Source organism: Myotis yumanensis, unplaced genomic scaffold (assembly GCF_028538775.1).
Source record: "Myotis yumanensis isolate MYYU_CA2020_CCGP unplaced genomic scaffold, mMyoYum1.0.hap1 SCAF_1, whole genome shotgun sequence".
Classification (NCBI taxonomy): domain Eukaryota; kingdom Metazoa; phylum Chordata; class Mammalia; order Chiroptera; family Vespertilionidae; genus Myotis; species Myotis yumanensis.
In genome coordinates, this window is record NW_027223752.1 from 95,635,528 (window position 1) to 95,641,300 (window position 5,773).

Sequence of the window (5,773 nt, forward strand, 5' to 3'; positions counted from 1 at the left end):
TTAGGTCTGAGCTATCTTTGTATAGGATACATTGGTCATTTTATAAAATGAGGAGTTTTTAAATAATTAGGATTTATATTATTGAAGGGATGTTATTATGATTAGGAAATATAGTTAGGATATTTTTAGGATATTGTCAAAAAGGATCCAAAGAATTATGCCGAAACCGGTTTGGCTCAGTGGGTAGAGCGTCGGCCTGCGGACTGAAAGGTCCCAGGTTTGATTCCGGTCAAGGGCATGTACCTGGGTTGCGGGCACATCCCCAGTAGGAGAGGTGCAGGAGGCGGCTGGTCGATGTTTCTCTCTCATCGATGTTTCTAACTCTCTATCTCTCTCCCTTCCTCTCTGTAAAAAATCAATAAAATATATTTAAAAAAAAAAAAAAGGATCCAAAGAATTAAAACCCCAGGAGATTTAAAAATTCTTCAGATGAAATTCAGTTGGTATAAGATAAGCTCTGCTGCCCAGCATTGCATCCTGTCAGCCTGCCTCTGATTACAGTCACAGCTGTAGTGGACAATAGATGCAAGTTCAGACTCAGACTAATATTGTCCTACTTCAAACATGCATGTGTATGTTTCATTTTTTGCCCTTCTCTCTACTCCAAAGATACAGGAGCTTACTGGACCTACTTGCAAAGGGAGTCAGGGGTAGATGGAATTAATGCCTGCAGGAACTTGTCAACCAGGAGTGGAAATGGCAGTGGATAAATGCTCTAACCTTCTGCCTTTGGGATGGATAATTCTGGAAGGCATTCTGTATATTTCTCAAAGATCTACGCGTAATGGAGCCACCTTTGTCCAACAACTATCTTTTTTAAAAAAATGTATCTTTATTGCTGAAAGTTTTATAGATGTTCCCCTCCCCCCCCATTGATCCTCTCCTCACCATGCCAAACCCCCAGGCCTTCATTGCACTATTGTCTGTGTTGATGGGTTATCGGTATATGCATATAAGTTCTTTGGTTAATCTCTTCCTGCCCGCCCCCCTTCCCTCTGAGAATCCTCAGTTTTTTGCATGCTTCCATATCTCTGGCTCTATTTTTTAAATATATATTTTATTTATTTTTTACAGAGAGGAAGGGAGAGGAATAGAGAGTTAGAAACATCCATGAGAGAGAAACATCGATCTGCTGCCTCCTGCACACCCCCTACTGGGGATGTGCCCACAACCAAGGTACATGCCCTTGACCGGAATTGAACCTGGGACTCTTTAGTCCACAGGCCAACGCTCTAGCCACTGAGAAAACTGGTCAGGGCTCTCTGGCTCTATTTTGTTTGTTAGTTTATTTTGTTCATTAGATTCCACATATAAGTGAGATCTTGTAGTATTTGTCCTTTTCTGACTGGCTTATTTTGCTTAGCATAATACTCTCCAGGTTCCTTCATGTTGTCTTGAAGGGTAAGAGGTCCTTCTTTTTTACAGCTCTATAGTATTCCATGGTGTAAATGTACCACAACTTTTGTGTCCACTCATCTACTGATAGGCACTTGTGCTGTTTCCAGATCTTAGTTATTTTAAATTGTGCTTCTATGAACATAGGAGTGCATATATTCTTTCTGATTGGTGTCTCGGGTTTTTTAGGATATAGTCCTAGAAGTGTGATCACTAGGCCAAATGGCAGTTCCATATTCAATTTTTTGAGGAAACTCCATACTATTTTCTACAGTGGCTGCATTAGTCTGCATTCCCACCAGCAGTGTACTAGGGTTCCCTTTTCTCTGCATCCTCACCAGCACTTGTTTGTTGTTCTACTGATGGTAACCATTCTGGCAGGTGTGAGATGGTACCTCATTGTAGTTTTAATTTTGCATCTCTCTGATGGTTAGTGATGTTGAGCATTTGTTCATATGTCTCTTGGCCATTTGTATGTCCAGTTTGGAGGTGTCTATTTAGGTCCTCTGCCAACAACCATCTTGATAATACACCTTTTATTGCTGTCTTCTCCTTTCCTGTCCCACTCTCACCACTCCTTTACTTCTGCTTCCTAGAATCATTTCCAAAATAAACATCTGCACCCAAATTCTTCTTATTTTGGGTGAACACAAACTAAGAGGCATTTCCAGAAACGGAGGAGCAAATAGTCTTCCCCAAAATCAATATGAGTTTGAATATGGTAGGGGAAATAAGAAGGGCAAGGTGAGAGCTCAATGAGTTCCCATTTTGTTACTTGGGTTACATTGTCAGGTGGCCACTTGGCAACAGGAATGCACCTGTTTCACACACTGATCTTGAAAAGCTCCTGGGCTGCATTCCTAGTTGCTGGCACTTGCCTACCTTTGTTCATGTTGTGGGGACATAATGCTGTGACTCCTTTGAGCAGTAAGGAGGAATGGCCTCCGTGCTCAAGTCCTCACCCTGGGACTCACTAGATAACGTTGGGCCTGCCACTCAGCCTCAGTTTCCACATCTGGAAAGAGAGGATAATAATTGTAACCTCATTAATTTGTTGCAACTGCAAAATGAAAATTTTTTAAAAGTGCTTTATAGATAATAAGGACTTTATAAACAGTGGAGCTGGCATAGTGTATTCATTAAGAGCATCGGGGGTAAAACTGCCTGATTCCAACTTACCAGCTGTATAACTTTGGGTGAATTACTTTTCGTGTCCTCGTTTTCTCTTTTCTTAATGGAGATAATAAAATACGTATGTCAGAGGGTCCTTGATAGGTAATGTATGTAAAGAACTTAAACAGCACCTGAAACAGAGTAGCTAATAAATGCTAAATAGTATTATTATTACTAAATATTTGTATAATCAAACAAGTTTTTCAGTGCCTAAAATAAGCAAGCGCTAAGCAAGAAATAATATTCTATTAGTGTATTATATTGTAAGCAGCTGTTATTTATCCTAATGAATATAGCCATGTACTCAAATATGTACAGTACCAAGCAGTATGTACAGAATATTGGTGCAGGGTTGGAACTGAACTGGGAAGGAATTGAGAGATGGTTACTATTTTGATATATGAAGGTTGGGTGTTTTATCCAGTGAGAGGTGCATAAGCGAAGCCACAGACATGGGAGTGTGGAGGGATTTAAGGTTAGACAAGTGTCTTGGGTCTAGCTTGTAGAGAGCCTGGAATGACAGGCCCTGGAATCTGGATTCTCTCTGGAAAGCAGGAGGGAGCCACGGAAGGACTTTTGAGCAAAGTGATATGAATCGAGCACCACATTAGGAAAATTAATCTGATGGTGGTTTGTGTAAAAGAATAGCAGGTGAAGCCTAACCAATGGACACAGACACCAGGGGGGTGAGGGCATGAGGGGGGGGGGGCAATGGGAGGATAAGGACATGTATGTAATACCTTAATCAATAAAGAAAAAATTTAAAAAAGTTTTTGAACCCAGATACAAAAAAGAAAAAAGAATAGCATATGAAAAGCTTAGACACCAAAATATCATTTGGAAGAAATGTACAGGTTCCAATAGTGAAGTGATGAGGCACTGAACCAAAGACTGATATGAGAGGCGTTTTGCTGAACAAGTCAAGAAGGTGAATTCTTTATCCTTTGCCCACAAAAAGAACTTACCTACCTGGTTCATTTCAACACATAGCAACCAATAACAACCCTACACACACACACACACACACACACACACACAAACACACACACACACACGGATTTGTACACAGCCAGATAATACATTCATCCTCTGGTACATTTTTCTGGGGTTTTCAAAGTTAACCTTTCTACTATAAGGCTTATGCTTTATCACTCCAAAGTACTTTGAAAGGTGACCCTGGAAACATTTAAAAATGAGTTAATATTAAGTAGTGGCAAGTGTATACATTCTTGAGAAGTAACTGCTACTTCTGAACTATCCGTAAAGCTGGCCTGACCCTGTGATCATTGCAGAAAGTAGCCTGTGAGAGCTATTATTATTCTTATTTTACAGGTGAAAACATAAAGGTACAAAATGAGAATGTTATAAGCTCCCTCTACAAATCCTGCTCATCCTTTCAGTCTTAGCTTGAATGTCATCTCCTCTGTGAGGACTTTTCAGAGCCTGGAAGCAATCTGAACGCCTTGAACACTTTTTATAGTCTTTCAGGATGTTTAGAGCTTGTATTAGAGTCATTTGTGTAAATGTTTTATCTCATTTATTCAATCATAAGTTTCTTTAAGATAGAGACTATTGTATTCATTTTTCTATTCCCCTTAGAGCATTGTCCTAGTGCCTGACACATACTAGGCGGCTCAATAAATGCTTGTCGAACTGATTGAAGTGTGAACACTAATAAGACCTAGTCTGCTATGGGTATGTTTATTTGAATATGTAATTGGTGGTTTCCCTCTGGATCCCTTGAAGAGTGTGTTGATACCTTAGCAGCTCTTTGAAGTTCTGGTGCATTTAATTAAATGTGTAATCTTTTTAGAGTTCTTATATCAAGAAGATAGATTGCATATTTTAATGTATTCATTGTTCATTGCAAAAAAGTCCTATGCATCAATTAAGTATTCAATTAACAAAGACACCAAAGATCAGAAAGAACTGGGGTTCAAAGTATTAATGAATGCAATCTCCCTAAAATTAGATATTTTAAGATCCTCTCTATTCTAGTTAATATTTATTCCCCTCCCCCTTTTTTTGTCAAAAAGGGTCTCTTCCTACATAATTCCACTTGGTTCTATTTTTTAAAAATATATTTTATTGATTTTTTACAGAGAGGAAGGGAGAGGGATAGAGAGTTAGAAACATCCATGAGAGAGAAACATCAATCAGCTGCCTCCTGCACACCCCCTACTGGGGATGTGCCCACAACCAAGGTACATGCCCTTGACTGGAATCAAACCTGGGACCCTTCAGTCCGCAGGCCGGCGCTCTATCCACTGAGCCAAACTGGTCAGGGCTCACTTGGTTCTATTTATCTTACTGTCTTTACTTCATCTAAGTATTCTGGTGTCTGGGTCTCTGAAGTGTAGTTTATCAAGGGGACTTGTTTGAAGCCATGGAGAGTTTGCTTACACAGGATAGAGCCAGGAGGGTGAGTGTGTCCTGCAGGCAAATGCAGGGCTGCAGCCTCACTGATCAACACTCCTATGGAGCTCTATTCTCCCAGCCCTCTTTAAGGCCCTACCTACCAGCACATAGCCTTCCAGCTGCCAGAATTGTCTAGGCTTTGGGATGCAGTAATTTGGTTTCCTGAGAGGCATTGTGGTATTAGGGCACTGTTTCTCAAACAAGGCTGATCATAAGACTGACTTAGGGGCCTTGTAGAAATTTTATTCACGGACCCCATCCTAGAAGTTACTTCCTAGAAACATTAGGGGAGGAGCCTGGAATACCTGTTTTTACCAGCCACCTCTGATTAAATCTTCCGATCAAGTGAATTGGGACACTTTCATATAGTGGCTTAAAATAACTAGCTTCAGTAGCTTTCACTTACTGGCTATGTGATTCTGAAGCAAGTTATCTTCTCTCTTTAATTTAGCTTCCTCAACTGTGAAAGGGGGGTAATTATAGTACTATTATTAGTATTTTAGACAGAATTGGAGTAAAAGAAAATGTGTGTTAAATGATTAGCATAATGTCTGGAACATGGTAAGTATAGTGAACCCTCTCCCCCTTTTGTGATCTTGGCAATCCTGCCTTCTGGAGGATGTTCTACATCAAATCTTTCCCATCAAATTAGAAGAGATTCTCTGAGATCCCATCTTTACTAAATGTGTCCTGTCTCTCTTGGGAGATCATAGTATTTTAAATTCAGAAAGGATATAGAGGTGTATAATCAAATACCCTAAAGTCATTTGCTTATTTAATGCCACTT